At 34.7% G+C, this 26,739-nt stretch overlaps 1 long non-coding RNA gene across 1 annotated transcript; it reads right to left on the minus strand.

Moving 5' to 3' along the window:
* Nucleotides 1-218: 218 nt before the first annotated feature.
* On the minus strand, nt 219-26,657 carry LOC145687768 (uncharacterized). Its single transcript, XR_014131752.1, has 2 exons — nt 25,818-26,657; nt 219-1,560 (listed from the first exon to the last, which is right to left on the minus strand). It is a non-coding gene; the product is annotated as an uncharacterized LOC145687768 (long non-coding RNA).
* Between the last annotated feature and the right edge of the window lie 82 nt (nt 26,658-26,739).

Genomic DNA, 26,739 nt, shown 5'->3' on the forward strand with positions numbered 1-26,739 from the left:
TTTACCATGTATCTAATATATATATATATTTTAATATTTTACTGAAAACGATCACATTAGAATGAGAATAAATATAAATTTATTGCAACATGCTTTCAGGAATAAAAATACAAGGTTCAAAATAATAAAAACTTCATGTTAGAGTTTAGCTAAATAAAAGAAATGAAAGAAAATATTGAATTTTATCAGGTGCACTGAATTAACAATGTTCTCACAACCGATTATAATTTAAATGCAAATGCTCTTTTAAGCATTTAAAAGTTAAATGGTCTTTCAACCGTTCATAAATGTTTATAAACTTAATTGGCTACACTGTGTGGAAAGAAAATACAAGGTGAATCATAAATATTTTTATATTGAAGACTAAAGAGCATATTCAGAACGTGATATTTGTAAAGGTAGTAGAACTTGTGGGACAGAGTTTAGAAAAAAGGAAAATTCACTTCCAAAAATGTATATTTCTGCTAAAATAGACATACAGAACGCACATATTTAAACATTCATACAGATAGATCGAGCAACGGAAGAACTACGAAAGTACATTTTAGAACTCACTATGTAATGCCAAAATTGCATGGCGTAAAACATAAAATACATCATAAGCCTTACAAGGGGTTTGGGGTGAATGCTTCACAGCAATTTTCTCTTGCGGCAAGTGAGCTACTACTTTTCGTTGAACGGCAGATCTCAGCGTCACAAATAAAACAACTCTTAAATAGTTTTCTTTTCTTAATAGCATCCCAGAACCCAAGCTGGTTCAGCGGTAAAAGTGCTGCATCTTGCAGTACAAATTTACCTGTTGGCTGGGCCACGTAGACTTGGTTCGCGAACATTGTGTGGATGAATTGAAAAGAAAATGAAATGAGATTAATATATATGAAACACACCATCACGTAACATTTTCTAAACAATAATTGTCTTCATCAGAGAACGAGTGGAAGTCTGATGAGGATACAGTTATTGTGTTGAAACTGTTACGTGATTGTGTTTTATGCATATTATTACATAGCCTTGCTCGGTGTGTTTTAGTTTGACAATATGGAAATAAGAGCTGATAGAATAATTACACTTGTGCTTTATTAAACCTTGTAAAAACATAAAATTACATGGAGCCGCTATTAATTTGTTCGTTACTGTTACATGTAGAGAGGGGGAAAGGGATTGGTGATGAACATAGATAACTTATGACGAAACCTAACGAAAGTGATTTCTCGGAAGAATCATATTTCCATCCCCTTGGCTAAATTTTGAACATTTTAGTTGTATGATCTAGAAGTAAGAATGATGAATAATTAAAAGAAACCACCTCTTCTTCCACTGGAGCATCCACATTCCCTCCTTAGTGAAAATGCCTGAATTATCCACTGCTGATGATGGTAGGCAAAATTTGAAGATGATCAATAATATAACTCGGGATTTATGTTTGCTACAAAATTCTTAAGTACAACTGGACCTTGAAAATACCATATATAAAAAATATGTTTTACTGCATGTCACATTATCTTTATAGCAAGCGTTTCGTAACCTTCACTGAGTTGTTGTTCTTGCAATGAGACAAACCTGGAAAAAGAAAGAAAGAAAAGGTACAGAAGGGAAGTCCCACCTCTTTCCTAACCCTTCATAAATCTAGTTACGAAGTATTAATAAATATACAATAACATCGATTAGCTAGAAATACTACGTCGTATGCAATCATTACAATGCTCAAAATAGCACAAACAATCTCCTAGAAATTTCATTTTATTTACAAATTACAAGTTAAGAAATCATTACGGAGCAAGGACTCTTAAAATACGCAAAAGGATTACCATGAATATCCTTGGAACTATTCCAGTTTGTGTGTGGTATGGAAATTTGCGTTTTCCTTGATTATTGTAATTATTTAATTGTTTAACTTCCGCTACTAATGAAGCTACACTCTTCAATTTCTTGGTATGTTAAGTACGCGTTTTAAATAACAAAAAGGAAAAAGAAAATGTTATTTTAATATTGAAAGGAAACAACCAATTGTTACTTGTAACACATTTCTAACTCTTCTACAACTAACGAATTCTTTTGGAAACAGGAAGGTAACGGAGATCTTATCAACGGTATATAGAAGGTTAGTAGTTTCTCCTTGGTGTAGGTCTGGAAACTTCAATAAACGTAAAATATTCATTATATTATATGTATTGAACAATGTATTGTATACCATAAAATTGAGATGTCGAACAAACCCATATCCGCATTGCCAAAAGTTTTCCTATTGGACATATGAATATTATTTTCATTTCTGTAGAACATCTTCATAGGGACAAATATTAGAGGTCTGAGTGGGTGCAGATGTTTATCAATTATTATATACACTGTATGACGGATAAAATTGAGGAAAAAAAAATAATTTTCGTGATCGATTTCCCAAGCAATATTAATTATTGCCTTCTTGTATTAAAGTTTGCGAATACAAGAATAGGTAATATAACAAATAATATAAAGTTTCTCCAATAGTTACTTTTTTGGGACAAATAACTGCCAGGGAAATAAAATCTTTGCTTTTAAAATCCAATAATAAACACGAAATAAAAAAGTTTTGTGGGAGTTCAGAGTTCTATATTCTTCTTTCTCAAGGACCTTCATCTCTATTTCATCTTCGAGTCCTCAACAATGACACTCATGCCTTACGAGCAAAGAGATTTTAAAAGAAAGACAATGCGATGTGCTCTGAAATTACTTGACATACACCGTGTTACAAGTTGCCAGTTTTATTGCATGAAATCTGCGTTTGAAAGAAATTTGAATAAGCATCTACTCTTTCCCGTTCGCTTTGTAATATGATTCTGGGTAGATTTTATTGCATTTTATTTAAGATAGTTGATTTATAGCAAGAAGAGATTGTAGTTAACGTCTAGTTTGAATTTAATTGATATCAAACATAGGATTCACAAAAGTACAAAGGAGATATCTATATTTATTATATCGGAAACTATTTTTGAAATCATAATGGTTATGATTTGAAATCATAATGGAGCCAATAGGCTGCATACAATCTATATATTAAAATGCTAGGTTTATAAGAGTTTATGTTTGTCTCCAATTCTTTCGACAATGAGATCTCGAAAATGTTTTCACTGGTCGATACCAAATAGTTTGTAGATTGTCCACTTGTAATTGAATATTAAAAAAAAAAAAAACATGGCCGTTATTTCTTTATTACATTATCTAAGTAGTATACTGGAGGTGCTGAACTTTATTTAAAGTATCATATTCTACGAATTATACATTCCAATACCACATTCTTGTATAAAGGCGTTGCATGTCTCTCAGGTGTCTGTTTCATGACCAAATGTTAATGAAAAAGGAAGGATAACCATTTCTCAAGTCTAAGATGAATCTTTATTGTCTGGAGTGTTTTGCCCAACGAACACCATATATCACCGACATTATAATTAATTGTGTGTGTAATGTATTTGCGTGTTACATACTGCATGCAAGAAGAAAGAAAACACTGATCATACGTGAATTAGAAACTTCAATAAGAAGTAATCTCAAATCTTGCAAAAAGTGCGAGATATTGAAAAAAATCTCCCCTTTATAGTATCCCTTGCCGATTTTTATCAAGACGTCTTTCAGTTGTGTCTGCAAAAAGACATGTGCAGATGTTGTGAGGAATGACAGGAAGATTCGTGCTCATATGATGCGCTGTGTAAAGAGCGCAGGTTCAGCTAATATGTATTTTAATTCACTATCTGCGGATAAGATGTAAATAGAAATGTTGTGGATGGGTTACGGATGTGAAAGAAATACTTTATATTTGAGTAGACTTCTAACGATTCTTAATTGGTATGAACAACTGAAGATTCTGAAGTCCAATAGAGGGGTAAAAGCCATTTTTTTTTAAAGAAAAGGAAAGGAAACAACCGCGTTTGGTTTTATCACAACCCATCGTTTCGACGCAGAAATACAGCAGTTCCCCATGTTTATTTTTAAATTGTATTTCCTGTTATATGGTAAATAGTATATTTAAGAGACAAGCAAATAGGTGTAAAATACTATGAATAGGTTGTAGCACACTTTTAAAAGTTATTGTTTATTTACTGGTTTCACTTTGAGTTTCTTTGCTAATTTACGTTCTTATTTAGTAAGCAGGGTATGAAGGATAGGATCAACTTCTGACATGGGTTCCAAAAACCGACCGCGGCTTGAAGCCTGTGAATTAGTAGGTGCAAAGACCATCACACAAAAAGCAACCTATATAAAGCCACATTGTCACGTTAGAAGAACTTGTAACTATCATTAAAACAATCTTAAAACCCTACCATATTTCACCGTGTACACATAGTCTTGAAAGCGTCATAAAACATTTTTTCCATCTTGCAAGGAGTTCGAACAATGCTGAACTTCCTGGGACGTCTTGCTTGCTACCTGCTATCGCCCTCCCGCTGACATAAAAGAAAAACCTCTTTGGCCGCTTCCGAAACAACGGATTCTTTTGGACAGGGAGGGGAAGTGCGCCAAAATACACGTTTTTAATGAGGAGGTTCACTGTTTGTTCACTACAGTGCAGTGCTGCATGTGTGGAGAAATCTTTCTTGCCTTCAAGAAGTTGTAACGTGTAAAGAGTAAATAGAAAGATCGGGTTGAAAGGTTTTTTTTTTTTTTTTTTTTTTTTTTAATGACAGCTACAAGATTCATTTAACGTGGCAATGTGGCTTAAGGGATGAAATGGAGTATTTAGTTAAGACAAGAATTCTCATCACGATCGCACACATACAAACTATGGGCGGTAAACACTTGACACGAAGAGACACATTAATTTGGGCATTTTTGTACCAGGTATGGATCCCATCACTTAATTTTCCTTCATGAGGGCCACCTTCAGCTCCTGACCCTCACTTTCCGTTATTATAGTTAATGAAGGAGAGTGAGATGACAAGTGAGGGATAGAAACAATTCCCACTTCTTCTCTACACGTCCAAACGAAAAAGAAGAGGCCTTCAGTTTCACAAAGTTGAGAACAGTATTTAATTATGAACAGGACAGTGTACAATATGATTCCAATTATCCTAATTCCAGGCATCCGAATCACAAATATCCGAATCGATTGCAGGAATTAAACAATAAATATATAAATAAATAAACACTTATTGAAATGCAAACTATATGTTACCGATAGTAAAATACAATTTCTTGAAATTCATAGTTAAGCTAATCTTATAATTTGTCTTTAATTCAAATTTTCTGAATTTTTAAAATGATTTGTAGCGAAAGTGATCTTGTATTCAGCATATATTGGGCATACATTTTTATTAAACAAAAACGATTTACAGATTTATTTTACTTCGCAGTATAATCTCTTCTGATGGTTTCCTTAGTTATCCGAACTTCTGTATATCACTAGAGTTTCACAGTAGGAGTTAAGAAAACGATACACAAATATTCCCAGTGCCAAAAGAAATAATATTCAAAATGTTGATTATCACTAGTTATCGTGTACATAGTAAATTGATTCCATCTTTCTCTTAATTCATTTTCTTAACATTTCTTCCATTGGGTTTCTCGTTAGCATCAAGGTTTGTAGTTAGCAAGCAGTTCAGGACTTCCGTTAAGGACGAGATACCGGATTCTGGTCTAGGAAACGAGAAATAATGGGGTCTAGAAACCGACGTATAACCAAAAATGACCAATTTTAGCGGCCTAACCCTCCATGGATTGTAACATCAGTGACTTTGGCTCAGCCGTTATTGTGTTGAAACTGTTACGTGACTTTGCAAAAATTTGGCTCAGCCGTTAGTTATTATTTTGGTCAACTTCGCGCACAATTTGTAGCCTTTTGTCGTGAGCTGTATCTCTTTTGCAATCAATAATTACGTAAACACGAATTTAAACTTATTTTCCCTAATAGTTCTACTTATAGCAGCGCTTAATAATTCAAAAAATGAAAATGAAACCTTTAAGTTTTACGTCCCACGGTTATGCCGGTTAGGCTAAAGGAGACGGTGATTATGAGAGATGAGTGAAATGGTGGAATGAAGAAAGTGGGAGGAAACGGGAGAACCCCGAGAAAACCCACGAGCACGGTGTTTGTCCACCACAAAGTTCACTTGGCGGGGGCTGGGATCGAACCCGGGACCCCAAGCACCAGAGGTGAACGCTCTACCACTGAGCCACCGCGCCCCCGCTTAATAATTCAAATCACAAGGTATTTGTATTATTCGTGCGCGCCCTTGGTGCACGGAGTCCTGGACTTGATTTCTGGCCGAAGACCCTTAAAACCTTAACGCATTACGGTGGTTCGACTCTCAAGATGTTCGGTGATGTGGTGACATTAGTGAAGCTCCCTCAAAGTTATATGATTAGCATTTCGTCTTCAGCGCGCGAAATCTTGTTTGTTTGTCGATGGGAGCACATGCGATTCAAATTCTAAGTAGTTCCACGTCTTACATATCTTCAGTGTTAAAAGGAATCCAATCAACAAAGCTCCATTTAAATACGTTTCGAAACGTGCCGTGTAGCATTGCTGGGTAGCATGCTTCAGTTAAAAGTGGTATTCTAATACAACACACTATCTTACAGTTGTAGCTTACATCATCTGTACTGTTTATTATTATTATTATTATTATTATTATTATTATTATTATTATTATTATTATTATTATTATTATTATTATTATTATTATTTCTTAAATTATATATTGTAGATCTCAATTACAGCGCTGCTAAGAGGCTGAAATCTGCGCCTGAATCGTGTCCCCAAAAAGGACAACGGATTAGGGATGGCCTTTTTCGAAAAATCTGTTTTTCGATTTTCGTTTTTCCTTTTTTTTTTTCGATTTTTTTTTCATTTTTCCAAAAAATATTTCGTTTTTTTTCATTTTTTCCGAAAAAATGTTCGTTTTTCGAAAAAAAATCGTTTTCCGTTTTTTGATGATTTTTCGTTTCTCGGAAAGTTTTCGGAATTCGTGGAATGATAATGTTGGAGAAAATGGGAGTACCACGGAAAAAACCACGAACACGATGTTGTCTGCCACGAACTTACTTGACCTGGGATCAAACGCACAAGAGGTAAGCGTTCTAAAACTGAGCTAACATGCACCCTTGAATTTGGATTTAATGAAAGGATAGTCTATAATGTCTATAATTGACGAAACTGACCCAATCACGACCAAAATTAGTATGGTTGTGGACTGCGATGTATTTAGTACGCACGTTAAATATTATGGTGTTTGGGACTTTGGTTCCAGAGTTATTGCTAATCAAATTTGTGTTTTAAGTTAGTGATATCAAGAAATTTCACTAGGACGCATTTGATTAAACTCAATTGATCTTGACTAAAGTTGGTAGGATCATAAATATTGACGAGCTTGGTAAGAATGAAAGCTGAGTATAAAATATTATGGTGTACAGACTTAAACTGAAAGATTTCATCTCATTTCATTTCAATATAGGCTATGGGATGTGCTGCTTGTGCTCCTCCGTCACTTGCTCCGCAGTCGTAACCGGTTCTGAGTGACAATTCGCTTTAATATCCGGTGCTACCTGTCCCTGAGAGTTCTCTTCTGACTACTAGTCCTGTTCGCCGATGTGGTTTCGCTTTGATTTTGTAGGCCGTATTTACCTTGGACCTTGTCCCTCGCAATATAGCCAACACAATTACAATTTTTGTCATGGTCGTACTACATAATGACACACGAACAATTTACTCTCTTTGGAAATGAGTGAAGTTGACCATTTTACGCTGTGATCGTCTATTCCAGTTTTTCTCAAACTTGTTGTTACCGCTACACATACTAAATATTAAAAAGTATTTTGTGGCCCACCTACTTTTATTAAAATACACATTGTCGTTCTACGCAATTGTGGTGTATTTCAAACCAATTAAATTTTGTAAATCATTTTTCTAATTTTTCAATATAAAGGTAAAACAGAGCTAACACTATTCCCAACGCAATGTCCTACCCCTTGACAGATTTTGACTCACACATTTTCTTTCCATCCAAACCAAGCATCTCTATTGAATGTAGAACAGGGCAAGGCTCTGAGTAACCACTTACTCTTTACCTCATTAACAAACACTTCCAATTTTCCATTTCCTGAATAGTACTTAGTACTTTACAACATATGTTTCTGCATGAAATAAAATTTTCATAATTAAAAGGAAAAACTCGCGACCCACCAAAAAAAAAAACGGTTCACGACCCACCAATGGGTCGCGACCCACACTTTGAGAAACGCAGGTCTATTCAGTTTACTGCATCCTGTTGTTCTAGTGTTCTTCAAGTACTACAGTGTTCGCCCTAACACACCATTATCAACAGCCCTGCGTTATGGTCGGTGCCTGAATATTAACTTACAAGGGACATCACCCAATTGTCCGGCCCCGATTTCAATGAAATTTTTTTCTACCTGATAGAGGACATATATGTATTATTTGTGATGACAGAAATTCTTGCCATGGTGCAGGTTTTCTATTTTTTTAATAATTTTTAAGAGTTGTGATGTGGTTATTAGAGATTACTGCAGAAGTCCCTTACTAACCTTTGTAAACGGAGCGTTAATGAAAGAACAACCATGTAGACACATATAAGGACTATGGGGAAGTTGTATGGTAGTTATGACCTTGACGGCAGCCATATTCCAATCCGCCATCTTGAATTAAAGTGAAGTTTGAAAAATAAAAACCATAGCATGTGACACCTCATTTTAATAACAAATTTTCCCAAAAAGCCAATGGTATGCTTATTTTTGTCCTATAGTTAACCAGTATGAATAGGACTGCTTCTAATGTGCACGAAACGTCTATTATTCGAACTTTCAAATTGGCAACACTCCTGATTTTCACCGCATGTTTTAAAATTCCAACTGGCACTTTGCAATTGTTGCAATGGCTCATGCTTTCTAAATTTATTACATTTTTTTAAGAGTTGTGATTTGTCAGTTCATGAATAGTGTTGAGATAAGCATCCAGCAATCTTTCTGAATTTTGAAGACTTGCCATATAATTATTTATTTCCTATACCAGCCCTTCCAAAACTCGTTTACTGACATGAATCATCGCACAACTAAACAACTCCAACTTTGGATTCAGGTAATACCGAAGACGTAGCTTGTATAGTAGATGAGACGAAAAATCAAATGAAAATTCACTTCGAAAAGGAAAACAAAATATGATTGTTGTGTAAATCAAGGATATTTTGTTTTGTTTTATATTTATTTCTTTATTGTATTTTTATTTTTTTCTATGGCAATTTTTTAGCTAGTCAGACAAAAAGTCATTCGTTTTCTAGCGATTGTTTTCGATAATTCATGTTTATAAGATTTATAATCAGTATCGATCGGGAACTCAATTAAGTTACACCTCTTTATAAACAAGTTACCTGTTTTCAGATTATGTTCATGGTACAAACAATGTTTTGGGAACAATCATATTATGCCTCTTTGATATTTTCTATCATTGCTACTGTTCCTTTAAAGTAGTATTTATTAAAAATATTTTATTGCTTGCCGTTTGCGCAACATGTAGGCTACATTTTCTGATAATTTTGTGTTCGTATAACAGCAATTTGTTATAATTTCATTTGTGTTTCTTTACGTTACATAGGTCCATAGGTTTGTCATATATTCTCGCTTAACATAAATAATTATATTGTAATTCTCCAAAATTCAGAAAGATTGCTGGATGCTTATCCCAACACTATTCATGAACTGACAAATCACATCTCGTATGAAATGTAATAAATTTAGAGAGCATGAGCTATGGCAACAATTGCAAAGTGTCAGTTGGAATCTTAAAACATGCGGTGAAAATTAGGAGTGTTGCCAATTTGAAAGTTCGAATAATAGACGTTTCGTGCACATTAGAAGCAGTCATATTCATACTGGTCAACTATAGGACAAAAATAAGCATACCATTGGCATTTTGGGAAAATTTGCTATTAAAATGAGGTGTCACATGCTATGGTTTTTATTTTTCAAGCTTCACTTTAATTCAAGATGGCGGATTTCAAGATGGCTGTCGTCAAAGATACCCTTACAGTATCAATCCCCTCTAGGCACAAGATGTATTACCGAAGCTTTTATCCACTTATTATCATTAACACGCGGGTTAGAAGCGCAGGTAAGGGACTTTCACTCGTAGTAAGTGAACAATTAAATGCCTGTAACGTTCCCCCAAATGGGTGGATCTCAAAACTAGTTTCACCATTGTCTTTCTGATTAAATTCTAGCCCGAAATTATGTATCATATTGCCCTATTACCATTTACAAAGCTTGACCATAATTCAAAATGGCGTATTTCAAGATGGCTGCCGTCAAGGTCATAACTACCATGCAACTTCCCCATAAGCCTTATATGTATCTACATGGTTGTTCTTTCATTAACGCTCCGTTTACAAAGGTTAGTAAGGGACTTTTGCAGTAATCTCTAATAACCACATCACAACTCTTAAAAATTATTTGAAAAAATAGAAAACCAGCACCATGGCAAAAATTTCTGTCATCACAAATAATACATATACGTTCTCTATCAGCTAGAAAAATTAAAATCGTAGCCGGACAATTGGGTGATGTCCCTTGTTAGTAAAGCAAAAGCTACTGTATTTAGAGTTTAATATATACTCGCAAAGAATTGAACTCATGGCCCTTTCAATGATACATAGTCAAACACAGAGGATGGAACCTTAGAAAATTTAGAGGAGTCCAACCTTCTCATATTCCTAATTCACTGATAAAAGTTACATAGAATAAAGGGGTATTAACAAACAGGGGAGTCTACCCCTTGGTCTGCAAGTCTAGAGAAAGGTTAACTGTTACGTCAGTCTTAGGGTCTTCAAAGGTGCACCCCCAGAAATCGTAAGTTTTCAATAATTGTTATGTGTGACATATTAAAAATCAAAAACTGAAAATTAGATTTTATTTTATTTTATTTTTTTTAAAGCATTCTACAGTGCTCATCTGCAGACAGTAACACCGATACCAACATAATCTTAGCAACTATGACTAATTCGGAGCAAAATTTTCAAAAAAAAAAAAAAAAAAAAAGGAAGGAAAAGGAAAAGAAAAAAGGGGAAAATACACATTTTCGTAGAATTACTAAACCAAATAAGAAACTAAAACCTTAGCATGACTCAGAGACTCATGTTTTGTCTTAACGGGGTGTTTTTAAGTTTTCTGCCTTTCGGTAGGTCCTGGGACTAGTAAGTTTTTATTTTTCTTATTTTTAGTTTTAGAATTGGGCCTTGAAATATTTCGTCCACGTTTCTCGATTTTTAGCTTCCTCTTTTAACCCTCAATAGTTTATTCTATTTCTCAAGTCATCAATCAGTTGTGTTCTTCTTCTTCCAGCTCCTCGCTTTTCTTAAATCTTTCCTTCTATGGCTGTATAAAGAAAGCAATTTCTTCTCAATAACAGCGTACAAGTAAAAAAAAAAATGTCAATAAATGTCTTATATATGGTAACGTAAGGAATTGGATCTGTGAGGCTAACCCTAGACATATTTTGAAAGATGTCAAATACGAGAGACACGAAATACAAAATCATTAATACAATTCCTTTAGCACGCTGGGTCTCTTAGACTCATACCATGCATTTCAGAGTTAAACACGTGATGAAACTACTTCCACGGAAAATCGCATTCCGGCATGGAGAAATGATATTACCTAAAAATCTCATTGGCCTACCAGAACTTTTGGATATTTCGGTCGTTTCTCGCTCATAGATCGTTGATGTTTTGCTTCTTTTGATTTGGTGCATAAACGTACTTTTATTGTCGAATATATATGTAAATGAATACCTTGCTTCATTTTCTTTTTCTTTTTTTGGTTCAAATTTTCACACTGAGATTGCAGAGTGGAACACAATTCATGAAGAATTTTAGCAAGTAAATATAATAATAATAATAATAATAATAATAATAATAATAATAATAATAATAATAATAATAATAATAATAATAATAATAATAATAATAATAATAATAATAATAATTATTATTATTATTATTATTATTATTATTATTATTATTATTATTATTATTATGTGGTGGATATATTAATAATTGGCAGGTTAGATAGTATAAAATATATAAAAAAAATGTGAAAAAAATTGAAATTAGAATTGGTTTGTTCGTGCTCCATATTTGTGAAAATTTAGAAATATAAAGAGATGTATGGGTCGTTGTTCGAAGCTCCAAATTTTGTAGAACTCAAGAAAAACGAGTGAGGTGTTGGGTTCGTGTTCCGGGTGCCAGAATTTGTCATGTGCCCCACCGTTGAAGTCTTCGTTCCCCGAACTAAAATGGTTTATGACTCGATGGAGACCAATTTTACGGTATTGGAAGTCCTATCTCCCCGCGGTATCCCAGGGCTTTAGGGAAATAAGATCCCCTAAACCGAGAGCAAACGAAAATTTATTTTATTTGCATTTGTATGTGTGTATTCACATGCTGCAATGCTGAAAAAGAATTTTGCTCTAATTTCTGGTTTGTAGGGACGAACTAGACTGATTTTCACTTTCCATGAAAATTGGATAATAATATTAATAATAATAATAATAATAATAATAATAATAATAATAATAATGCAAGAAATGGACAAATGTCTTGAATTTAAAATTTTGATTGAAAATCATGAAAATCAGTTCAATTCAGTCCATGGTATAGATAGAATTAGGAAATTGCCTACATTGCCTTATTAGTTTAGCCTAACAGACTCTTGAAAACCAATATTATTCCTGAGCAGTGACGACGCCAGAGGGGGGCAAGGGGGGCGAGCGCCCCACTGGTGGATATTCCTGCCCCTGACTGACATCTAGACTGCCCCCCCAGACACCTACAATCATAAAACATTCTATATATAGTGTTTTATATCAGTATCATAACCAATCTCATTGTCAGATCGTACTATCTATGCATTTACTATTTAGCAGATTAATCCTCAAGCTTTCTTTGAGCATCTCGGTATGCACGCATATTTCTGTTTTCTAATTTAGCGCCTTTTCCGGTAAATTTTAGTTATAGTTCTTTCTTATGAATTTTAATTATTGTACCTTAGCGAACAATAGCAGATTTGGTCCACTTGTTTTCTTCTCATTGGATCAACTTCGGTTAGAAACAAAAGAAAGGCAAAACCAAATACATAACTTGTTTGTATTTATCGAGATTTGAAGTTTTCAGTTTCATGTTTTGTTTTATTTAAAGGATCTATACTTCTATTTAATTAAACATTATTCTCGGCTTTCAATATTCAGAGGATGGGCTTATAACAGCTTCATTTGCGACTACCAGGGCTTAATTTTTTGAAGGGGATAAAAAGAGTTTTGTTTTCCCTTCCTGCAAACGATAATAATAATAAATGTATGGAATTAAATTGATTATTTATTTAGCCCCCCCCAAAAAAAGTATTGTCAGAGTGCTGATCTTCAAGTGGAATGGTGAAGGTGTACTTCTTCTACACTTCCCCCGAGAGTCAATATTCATATTCATATTCATATTCATATTCATATTCATATTCATATTCATATTCATATCATCTTTATTGCATAAACTTCAGAGGCCATCCAAAGCATTACAATCGTTAGATCTTAAAGTTACAGATTAAAATACATACAGAAAAGAAAGAATATATATATATATATATATATATATATATATATATATATATATATATATATATATATATATATATATATAACTGTAATAAATAACCTAATATATATAAATTCTCGATTGTAATTCCAATACAATACAAAGAATAACGATTACAAAACAATACAATACATAACTACTCGTACTATACATGCCTATTCATTTTTCTTATAGTTCTTTAATGCTATGTTATTTTTCACTTTAACTGTTTTGTAATTTCGTAAAGCTCTTCTATATCATATATTGGATTATCTAATAAGAGTGATTTAAGTTTACTTTTACTATCTTATACAGTGCTCAGTTTTTGCAGAAAAGTTAAAAAAAAAAAAAATCTGGAGACTTCCTTGCACTACTGTTCGTAGCACTACCATTATCAGATCTAAAATGGCGTCCTTTCAAGTGTTATTTAAGTTGGGAAATAAGTACAGGCAATAGTTAGACGGAGTTAAATCTGGGGAATAAGGATGATGATCTAGACATTGCAATCCTAGATTATGCAATGCCAAGTGTGTTCGCAGGGGGTGTATTCTCCTGAAGAAACAGAATTTCTTTCTTTTCATTTTCCGTGGTGTTGAACTTCGAATTTTTCTTTCAGTTTTGTGAGAATGTAGAGATTCTGGATTTAATATCTGACCGCTGCGGAAGTACTCTATGAGTACGACTCCATACTTATCCCAGAAGAATGTTGCTGTTTCTCAACCTACTTCTGTGTCTTGAACTTCGTGGGACGAGAGAGAAATGAGTGCTACTACTCCATTGACTGTTGTTTCGTTTCAGGATCATAGTGGCATAACCATATTTCGTCCATGGTTACTATTAGTGAGCGAAATGATCAGCAATACAGTCAAATTGGAAGAAGACTACTCTTAATGCTGTCACTCTTATATTCTCATGACATATTTTTGGGAACCCATTATTCCGAGAACTTGCACATACCCAAGCGATTCTGAACTGTGCTATCGACGGGTTCCAAAGAAATGACCACAATCTCTTACACAAGTTTTGCTGAGACGGTAAAAACTATGGAAGGGGGTCGCAGCCAGACCCCAGACTATAATAAGTATATCGTGAGTTTACTATACACTTTAAAAACTATATAAACAATAGCTTAAATTATTTTTGTAACTTAAAAACTGGGGAGGCCTAGGCCCTCCGGCCCCGGGCTATATCCACCACTCGTTGAAATACTGCAGTTTTAAAGAATAATGCCACAAATTGCATCCATGATTTCGGGAACATTGCTGCTTTTAGTCATCCTGGATGTAAATCATAATTTGTTGAGAAATCGTCTCGTTTAAACTAAGCCATTCACTTCTTCACCACTATATTTAACGGAGGAGAGTATCGTAGTGTTTCACTGATTTCCTCATTAATTTACTTCGGTTACTATCCTTGGTGGAACAAAGGGAGGATTTAGGATTTAGATTTCAGGGCTTTCGGCATCTAAGGCCATTTAGCCCATCACGTTTTGAGGGATGACTCCCTCGGCGAGCACACTATCCGGGAATAGGAAAGGAAGAAAGAATTGAGGAAGGAAGGAAGCAGCCTGGGAGTAGGGGTGTTCGGAATTGAGATTTCAATTCCGGAATTCGAAATGTCGATAATTCCGGAATTTTTCGGAATTCCGTTTTTCGGAATCTCGGAATTTCGGAATCTCGGAATTCCGAGATTCCGAAATTTCAGATCTTGTTTCAAGATTCCGGAATTCCGAACTTCCGATATTTGCGATGAAGTTCCGGAATTCCGATTTTCCGAAATCAAATCTGTTAGAGGCTTTATATTTTAGTATAGATATGTGGGAAATACCAACTGAAAATGTTCGTTGTGTAACAACAGTAGTGCCAATTTTGTAAAGGCATTGTTGACTTGAGCGATTTCCAACATTTGAGTTGTTTCGGCCATACTTCGAATATTAGAGTAAACAAAGCCCTTGAGCTACAGGGACCTTCGGAAACAGACAAATTATGAGTCAAAGCAGGAAAATGAGACATGCGCTGCAAGAAGAGTAAGATGCATTAGGCCTTCTGCATAAAATACTTCCGTCATGCACGCCAACAAGATGATTGTTTACTTTCCTTTTGATGCTGGTAGTTTTAACACGCCAAGAAGAAATAGCAAAAGTTCTGTCTCAAACAATATATAAAAACATTATCCTTCAGAACGAAGAAACAGAATTATTAACTATGATTATTAATTAGAATTATTAACTATTATCGTCCTTACAAATGCTTTGTGACAGTATGTCAGCAGAAACATCTGTTACAGCGTCGGACATATGGCCATCATATGAACAAATTTCAAAAGATTTTCAAGTCGAAGAATCTCAACTGATAGACGATATATCATAACAAGATGAAGCAAGTACGCAGGAAACACATCTTTCATTCTATGACTTTTTGACTGAAGAGGGAGATAGTGAACATATCTTAGAAGCAGCCTCAAAGAAGATGAAAGAAGCATGAAAATGGAAATTTTGTCTCTTCTGAAATCGCGATTCGAGAAGGATGAAAGAAGCAGAATTCTGTAGAAAATTTGTGCTTTCTTAGATCTCAGGTTAAAGAAGATAATTTGGGTAAAAATATTGAGATAACAAAAGGTAGAGTACTGTATAAGTTGAAACTTATTCCAGCAGGAAATCCTAGAAAAGATAATCGAGGGAATGTTGGTACTAAAAGATTAGACAGTTACCTAAAACGAAGAACATTTGGTGACAGGATAAAGAAGGCAGTCACATAGAATAATTGAACCTGTACCTACGCCTTAGGGATGCAGATTTGGAGGAAGAGCCACTACTTTGGTGGAATAATCATTCCCACCATCTTTCAAGATTAACAAAATTAGCGAGAAAATATTTGTGTACACAAATAATCTTACCGCTGAGCATGCTGGGCAGTTAATATTTCTGTCCATGAACAAAGCTATTGTCCCAAAAACATTTTAAAATACTATTGAATATAAGCTAAATTTTCTCATTGCTTCACATCTATGGCTTAGTATAACAGGGGATTCATAAACCAACACGAAGTACAGAGTCCGACATAATTATTCTAACATAAACATGTTTACTAGATTTATCATTTCTATAGGTATGCAAAGAAAGTAGACAAAATTACAACTGCTACAAAATAAATTTGAGTCTTCTACTAAATATATAAACTCATGAAAAGCATCGGATACTTATTTCCACTACCAGAAAGGATGAAAATAGTTTGTTTACATCTGGATATCAGCATTCAACAGAGAACAGCTAGTAATTAGTTATGTTCCCCTTTCTATGGATTACTACGATAATTTTTAACATGACTGTACTTTTTTGTGCTGACTGCAGAGTTCATATTTCTCCACTCTGAAGAAGTTATTTCAGATGGTCCTTACTTCTAATGTGATGTTTCCTAACACGATCTTCGAGCTCGTTCCAGATGTTCTCTGTAGGATTTAAATCTGGTGATTTGGTCGGTATCTTCAAAGTGTGAGGAGTGTTATACACCATCCAAAGCCTCATAATTTCCGCAGTATACTTTGGATCATTGTCCTGATGGAAGTAATAACCATTTCCCAATTCTAGCTTCTGTGCACTCCTCTTAAGATTGTTTTCAAGAATTCTCTTGTATTCAAACTTTTCCATGATTCCATCTATGAGCACCAGTTCTCCAACGCCTGATGAAGCCATACATCCCCATACCATCACACTGTTGCCTCCATGTTTCACTGTAGCTACCATGTTCTTAGCTGTATTTGATAGCCTTCACACTGTAACACGTCCATCACCCTTGTATAAGCAGAATTTGTTTTTATCCGACCAGAGAACGTGATCCCAGAATTCAGTTGGCTTCCCCTATACAGGTTAACAAATTTTAGACTCTTTTTCTGATTCACACAATTGACATATGGTTTCCTCGTAGGAAAACTGGCATTGTAACCGGCACTATGTAAAACCCGTCCAACTGTTCCTGTGTGCATCACAGTGCCAGAATATTGTTCAAGGCTTCCTCTAATCTCAGATGCCGGATTCTGCTTGTTTGGCTCCTGTCTCTAGTAGTAAGTTTAGAAGGAGCGGCGTATCTCGGCTTATTCACAACACTATTAGTCTGTTTGAAGCGCTGAATGATGGAGAACACCATGATTTTGCTTCTGTTGACTGTACTATCAATTTCGGAGAGGGGTTTGTGTTGTTTGTACAGATTAATTACAACATTTCTCTCTTCGACTGTTGTCTCCTTACCTTTACACCCCATATCACTTGTGAATGCTTAGCTTTACACTACAATTGCGAGCTGCTGTTGCGAGGCACAGTATGAAATCAACGACTGTGTGGAGGGGACATAAAACATGCATCCAGTCATGTGTCTTCCGTTTGGAGACGTTATGTCGTCCTATAAGTGAGACCGCAGGAGAAATATAGTAGACTCTATATATTGTGTGCTAAATACATGCATTATGATATTTTAAATATAGTTTCGGAGACACATAATGGTAACGTTTATATGTTTACAAATTCAACACTACTAAGCAAATATGATGTATGTTGTTTATAATTCATACAATGTAAATAAAGTATTAATTATATTATTCCAATACTTCTGTCGGTCTCTGTATCTGTTTTTTCTTATTTTCAAAGGTACGGTAAATTTAAGCTATTGAGAAGGGCATAGTTACCAGTGTCATTATCACTGCATAGATGTATCTGTATATTATTCAAATAACATTCCCTTTGATTTCTTCAATTAATATATTTCTTAAGTTTCATAATATTTCGTATTTAAAATGTTGTTTGTACAGCATAACATTTTCTTAGTTTTCTAGTATTAAATATGCGTAATATATATTGTTATTATGTTATTTGTATAACATTTCCTTATGTTTCATCATGATAAGTACTTTTTATTTTAATTTGTAGTTAATGTACATTTCCATTCTGCCTTTTACATATGTCCTAGTAAAACTAACCAAACTGAAAACGCTATGAAAGGATAAAAGAATTTTCAAAAGTAACATTTTGTAGTAGATTTACAGATACAATCAGGTTTAATGGCATCCATCAAATATATAGGATATTATTTCTAATTTTTAAAACATTTATTCTTTTGAAAATTGTCGCGAACATAACTATCCTCTCACGAGTCGGGATCGAAGAACTGATTTTATACGTCAGAGTCCGACGAAATAAAGGTTGTTCTACAACCGCGAGTACCGTGTTCAGAAAAGTATTAAAATGTTGTACAATGATAGTATTGGATTTGAGGTAATGTGTATTTTTTTAGTTTTTGTAAATTAATTGTAATAATGTATATTCTAATCTATGAAAATTTATACGAAATTTATATTGCATTAACCAACATCTTTAAACATAATAAGGTATTTTTTGTTTGTTTATTTTATTGATCTTATGAACAGGTAGCCTAACTTATAAGAGCAAGAATCCGCTATTATATAAAGCTCTGATAGAAAAAAAAATACGGTAGAAACTAAAATTATAGGTTTCCTTTAAATTAAAGAAATTTGAGAGGATTAACATTCTATTGATATGGCATTTCATTATTACTTTATGTTGAAAGCTAGATTGATTGTATATTTTTCCACTGCTTTTACAAATATTAAATACAGTTATTACAAATACATTACATTGTATTTCCAATCTTCCGCAGTTCAGATCTATCATATTTTTATTTCTTCTTTATATTAACGCAAAATACATTTGACATTAAGGAAAGTTTTCATTCTGTGTATTAAAAAAGGTATCATGGTATAATTGAATTAATTTTTGTGCTATGCTATCTACAAAAATTACATAATTATGGCATAGCATTATGCAAAACCTACGTTATGAAAAACTATTTGCTATCAGCTAGTTACGGGACCGACTACGTATGTGAGCTCCGAACCACATGTTTTCGTTGAAAAGTTGTTTTCCTAATACAAGAAAATAAAAACTAAGAAAACTATGAGGGAGAAGAGCTAGATGCTTTGTCTTATAAAAATGGATGTATGTTTGTTCCAGCATAATTCTGGAACACCTGAAGCAATTTCAACCAAACTTGGTACACATATGACTAAACTAACTAACTAATTCTATGGCCTATGGAACCCAGAGGTTCAATTCCGCGTTCACAAAAGCTCTCCACTGACTTCTATCCTTACCTAACTGCATCCAGTTTCTACTTTGTATTCCAATCTCTGCGAGATCCACCTTAATATTGTTCTCCCATCTGCGCCTAGGTTTTCCTAATGGTCGTTTTCCGATTGGTCTTCCAGTCAAGATTTTGAAAGCGTTTCTACTTTCTACGATTCTAGCTACATGACCTGCCCACCTAAGCCTCCTAGACTTGACGACCCTAACAATGTTGGGTAGACCGTATAAATTATGTAGTTCCTCGTTATGAAGTTTCCGCCATTCCCCATTCCCATTCCTCTTGGGTCCGAATATTCGTCTCACGATCTTGTTCTCAAATACTTTCAGTCTATGTTCTTCCCTCAGTGTAAGCGACCATGTTTCGCAACCATACAGAACAACAGGGATGATTATCGATTTATATATTTTAAGCTTCAAATTCCTCCACAGAATTCGCGAGGACAAGAGATTTTGCGCCGAATAGTAACATAATTCCCTGCTTTTAGTCGACATTTAATGTCTTCGTGAATATGATTTTCCTCGGTTAATATTGATCCTAGATATTTGAAACTATCCACTTTATCAAAAGTATTATTTAATATTTTAACGCATCCACAATTTTCCGTATTACGGTCCCGACACACTTCCATGTATTTAGTTTTCTCTGCATTTACTTCTAAATCCATGTCCCTGTAAGCGCTTAATAAGATCTCTGCATTTCTTTCTATTGTTCTCCTATCATTCTCTATTAAATTTACATCATCAGCATATGCCATAACCTGGTGAATACCGTTCAACTGTAGGCTCTGGTTGCTATCTTAGATTTTCCTTATAGCGTATTCCAGAACGAAGTTAAATAATAATGGCGACAACGCATCTCCTTGTTTCAGGCCATTTTTGACGTGAAAGCTCGTGGACAAAAATTTTCCTACCCGGACTTTACTTTGGGATTCATTTAAACATATCTTAATTAATCTAATTAGCTTTCTTGGTATGACAAGTTCTGTAAGAACGTTGTATAATATTTCTCTCCTAACCGAGTCGTATGCCTTTCTAAAATCTAAAATCTCTTCGTGCGCGGAACGAGCATTTCAGCTACGTATCCAGAACCTGGCTTCTAAACATTAAGGAGTACGAGGGTGAATATCGGCTCAAGTGTGCAAGTAAATATATAGGTAATGAATACGAAACTCGCAATCTATGGCTTCACTCTGTTTCTAAGTTTTTCATTTTCTATATGTCATTTTGAAGCCACGCAGGGAAGAAACTGGTCGATACTCTATCCGTATTGCACTAGTGACCCAGCTAGCAACGATGTACAAACATGTTAGAGCCTGCCCTTGGATAGAACATTAGAACAAGACAAGAACCAGTAAATGAAGTCTTTACACTTTGTTCAATGAGTCCTTCTGCTCAGCTCTTTTCGTTCTGCAGAAAGACGGAGTATTGCCACCACTGACAATGAGTAAAAAAGAGTAAGTTTCATCATTACATTGTCTGAGTGTTGATGTCTATCTCATAATCATGTTACTTGAAGATTTCAGATGCTGACATTTCAGCATTCCGAGATTCCGATATGCTGGATCGACGTACCGTTATTGGGAATTTCGAATTTCAAAGATTCAGAAGTGCTGAACCGAAGTCCTCATATTCTGGAATTTATAAATTTCTAGCTGAAGTTTCGAGATTCCGGAATTCCGAGTTTTGGAAATTCCGAAATTTCTGACTGAAGTTCCGGAATTCCGAGATTCCTGAATTCCGATATTTCGAAATGAACTTCCTGGATTCCGAAATTCCGAGATTACGGAATTCCGAAATTCCGAGATTACGGAATTCCGAAATTCCGAGATTACGGAATTCCGAGATTCCGAAATTACGGAATTCCGAGATTCCGAAATTACGGAATTCCGAGATTCCGAAATTACGGAATTCCGAAATTACGGAATTCCGAAGTCTCGGAATTCCGGAATAACTAAATTTTTAATTCCGATTCCGGAATTAAGATTTTCATTCCGAAGTATTCCGGAATTCCGGAATCCGGAACACCCCTAGCTGGGAGTTATAAATTAGGTACCGCTTCGGTATTTACCTAGTGGCAATGAGGAAAACCCAGGAAAACCTCATTCAGGGTGGCTGGCCTGAAAAGCGTTTTACACTTTTTCGACAGAAACGTTATAACAGTTGTGATCTGGATGTTCGTGAAATTCGCTGTTTGGGCACACATAATCACTTCAGAGACCTGAGAAAGCAATAAGAATTTTATTATTAATATGAAAATTTGTATTTGTACATACAGAGATATGCTTTTCAAAACTACAGTTTCAAGTTTCCTTCCTACATTCCTTCTGGGTTGAACAACGAGATTTTCAGCAGCAGCCCCTCGTAAATTATATATATATATATATATATATATATATATATATATATATATATATATATACGTAGCATATAGTACTAGACAAATATGTTACTTGTAGCATACGCGAAAGTAATTCAATTTATGTTAAGGTTTCAAAAGTTACATTGAAAAATATTTCATTTGCAGACGTTACTTATTTGTTAGTTACAAATTTTACTTGAAATAAGTTTATCATATAGGTCTAGTATAAAAACAATAACGAAATACATAGTGTAATGTAAAGTAAGTCAAATATAATAAATGTAATTTTTGGTGTGGAAAATAGCCGCCCCCCGAAAATGTATCTGCCCCTCCTTTGCCCCCCTAAGAACTTAAAGCTGGCGTCGTCACTGTTCCTGAGGTTAGGGATAAAATTTGTTCATGAAAGAAAAAGTTCACGAATTTAGGTTAACAATATAATAAAGCTTTAATGAGTAAAATCAAACAAAAAAATATGTTTCAATAAAAAAATCAAGTATGATGAAAACTAACAGTGAATCTGGAATTTTATTATAACAGATATGAAGAATAAGGCATAAGGCCTTAGCACTGCTTTTTTTTTCATAGATTGCATGAATTATTATAAGTAACCTGACACACACAAACAAACTAATAAAACCAATATTCATAATCAGTCCTACATGAATTTTATGATTGTTTATCCTTACATAATGAGCTCTTATAATTTTGTACAATACAAAACTGGTTAAATTACAACCTTACTTTTGAAAATATTTAGTTACGTGACGTTGGATAATAAACATACTATTAACGTGGATCAACTGATACTTTATGATTAATAATATTCCCAAGATTATGAATTTAAGATTTATATATAGTTTGATGGGATCTGAATTTAAATACCTATGATTTAGGTTTGCGTAAACAAAATATAAGTGGAATAATTTAGAATCTGTGGATAAGGTGAAATAAGTTGAAACAAGTCGAAATAAGTCATGACTGATATAAGATTTGGTGACAAAATTTTGAAAGAAAAATGGAATGACCTAAGAAAAGTAAGCCTATGCCTGGCTTCTAATCGTTTCTAATCTTAACTGAGATTAGGAGATAACTACACCAGATATGAAATTTGATATCAACATAAATAACAAGAATACGCCATACATACATATTATCAATGCGAGTAGTATTATTATTTAACCATGCATAACATACACACACATATATTGGCGAATATAGAAAAATATCAACACACAAATATATATATATATAGATAGATAGATAGATAGATAGATAGATAGATAGATAGATAGATAGATAGATAGATAGATAGATAGATAGATAGATAGATAGATAGATAGATAGATAGATATAGGTATAGATATAGATAGATAGATAGATAAATAAATCATAAATATAGGCGTGCATACATACATAGAATACAATTAATACTCAAATATAATATTCATGTTAAATACGAAGACGTCTATTAAGAGATTCTCAGACAAATGTGTCTAGTTTTCATGATTTTTCTTGTGTTGCAACAGTAGCACATGCATCTAGCCGTAGGGTGTCGTCATTAGTGTGATCTATGCGCATAGACTTCCGATCGCTCTATTGTTTAGAGGATCAGAATGATACATTATATGCGGCTTTGCTTAGCTTACTACATGGTTATTAGCCAAAACGTATTCTTCGTGACAACAATGTAATATCTGTTCCGTTATATTGACGGATCCCATATCTCTAACAAAAATGACTGATCGTAAAATTATTTACGTTTCTCTAATCACTGATTAACCTTTGAGGGCTTGGGTACAAAACCTCGCGGCGACAACCTCGCGGACCAAAACCTCGCCTCCCAAAACCTCGCGGCCCAAAATCTCGCCGGGCCGAAACCTCGCCTGGCCAAAACCTCGCCGCCCAAAACCTCGCGGGACAAAATCTCGCCTGGCCAAAACCCCGCCTGGCCAAAACCTCGCCGCCGAAAAACTCGCGGGCCAAAATCTCGCCTGGCCGAAACCTCGCCACCCAAAACCTCGCGGGCAGAAACCTCGCCTTGCCAAAACCTCGCCTGGCCAAAACCTCGCCGCCCAAAACCTCGCGGGACAAAATCTCGCCTGGCCAAAATCTCGCGGGGCCAAAACCTCGCCTGGCCAAAACCTCGCCACCCAAAACCTCGCGGGCCGAAACCTCGCCTGGCCAAAACCTCGCCACCCAAAACCTCGTCTTCCAAAACCTCGCGCCCCAAAATACCACCATACTCTCTCGGGTTCAACCGACCTCGAATCCCCAGTTATTGAAACAACTAAAAAGAAGCGCCATATTGCGTCAATATGTAATACTATTTATTTAAATGAAAATTACTGTATATTTGAACTTTTTTAAATCGGGGAAAAGGGGGATTAATTCGCCCTTAGTTGGAGACTAAATTCATCGTTTATTCCTGACTGATTTTAATCAAAGCTGTGAGAACTGTGCCAACCTTCAAATAATTTATAGGCCTACTTAAAATTTTAACAAAAATCTAATGATATTTATGAAAGTATGAAATAATATGAGTTTTTATGACGTCCCTTGATTATGTCCTGTAGGTTAAAGGAGACGTAGATGACCAGGATGAAGAAAATGATCGAATAAAGAAAGTGGGAGGAAACGGGAATAACCCGAGAAAGCCCACGCACACGATGTTTTGTATCTTCTTTTTCTTCTTCTTCTTCTTCTTCTTCTTATTATTATTATTATTATTATTATTATTATTATTATTATTATTATTATTATTATTATTATTTATATTATTATTATTTGTAATGTGAAATTGCATATTAAGAAAATCATTGGGTAAATTTTAAAGAAAAGTTTCATTCGCGGCGAGGTTTTGGGCGGCGAGATTTTGGCCACGCGAGGTTTTAGTCCGGCGAGATTTTGTCCCGCGAGGTTTTGGGCGGTGAGGTTTTGGCCACGCGAGGTTTTGGCCGGCTAGATTTTGGGCGGCGATGTTTCGGCCGCGAGATTTTGTCCGTATCCCACCTTTGAGCTCTCTACGTAAAATTCTTTTATTGAGACATGACATCAGATCGTTCATTAAACTCCTATTAGCATATTGGAACAAATTAATTAAGTTACCAACTCCTAGGTGAATGACTTTACAAACATAGTGATTTTATAGAATTTAAAAAAATACACTAACCGCACTTCTAGAAATCATATCCAGCTTTGTTTCTAATTAGTCTATCTTACATTCAAAGAGTGCTTGTCAATAGCGTAGATGACGCAATTTCACTTCATGCAAGCTTAAATATTTTAAATAGTTAGATTGCCTCGTTTTATCAAAAATTTGTGTTAAAAATCTACACGTCATTTTATTTACATTTAGTTTCTCTTTCTTTATCCACTTATCCACAATTATGAATCACAATTGACAAAGGGAAAAAATATGGTAATTAATCTGTCTTGAATGAGAACGATGTGGTCACTAATATCACATAACATATACAAAAATAAAATTACGAAAGGGTCTCTATAGTTCACTGTAAGCCTACTTTAAGGTAACAATTCTAATCTTTGCTAGCTAAAGTTCGAATTAAAGCACCTATTCTCAATGCGTTCAAATCATGTTTTGAAATATCAACTATTTTCGGCTTTGATTTATGTAGAGAACGTCTTGCATCGTTATTTAATGCTGAGAATCGGCCTTTCAACGCAATAAAATAATTTAGGTGGGACCTACCTTTCATTGCGCTCACAACACATACACAGAGGTCCTTACGTTTCCTGTTTTCGTGCCTGCGCGACAAATGTCCTGGCTCCTGAGTTCTCTTCTCGGACTTCTCCTGTGCCTTCATCCTAAACTGTCAGGGGTGACGCGCTTTGGTCTGTCTATCTCCACCGAAACAGGGCTTTCGTCGATCCATCACTCCAACAATGCACTTCCTACACCAGTATTTTCAAATATTACACTGCACCACCATCACTGCTTCAAGTTCTGGTGTAACGTTAAGCGGATTAATTTCATTTTGTCTTGAAGTGTTTTTAAGAAGTGTTCATTATAAATGCTAGCTAATGGTGTATGATTAAGAATAGTCTAAGTGCTTTCAGGAAGGATGCAATCAACTTTTAAGTTTGTTTTTCTGACTACTAATCTCCGTTAAACATATCCGTTGTCTGGAGTGTTTGCAAATGTATGCTTATGCGTGAAAATGTCTCACCCACACAAAATGTATGTGAATCCTTCGAAGTTTTTCGAAGTTTAGCGTTCCGGATTAAGAAAATTTACGTATAAATGTCTATAGTTTAGTGCTGTCGAAAATCGGCACTGGGCTGTTTTCTAAATTAGCTGCTCATCGTTGTAGTTGATGTGTGTTATATATAATTGAGTGTACCTACGTAGTGTGTGAATTTTTTGTGTATAACCGAATTTGTATCGCACTTGTTCCTGATCTCCGACTAACTACTACTGACTTGGAATATTGAATTCTCAACTCGCCAATCTTTTAGAAGACGCCTCTAACTGCGTTTTTGATTTCCTCATTTTTCTCTCATTCGTCAAATAATTTTGGTGTCCTCAATTTTATTTTATTCGTATCCGCCCATTTACGGTGCTCCAAAATACGTGATTTCTTTAAATTTCGCAAGTTGTATTTAAAATTTTT

The sequence above is a fragment of the Thermobia domestica genome, chromosome 6 (assembly GCF_964235325.1).
Source record: "Thermobia domestica chromosome 6, izTheDome1.hap1.1, whole genome shotgun sequence".
Classification (NCBI taxonomy): domain Eukaryota; kingdom Metazoa; phylum Arthropoda; class Insecta; order Zygentoma; family Lepismatidae; genus Thermobia; species Thermobia domestica.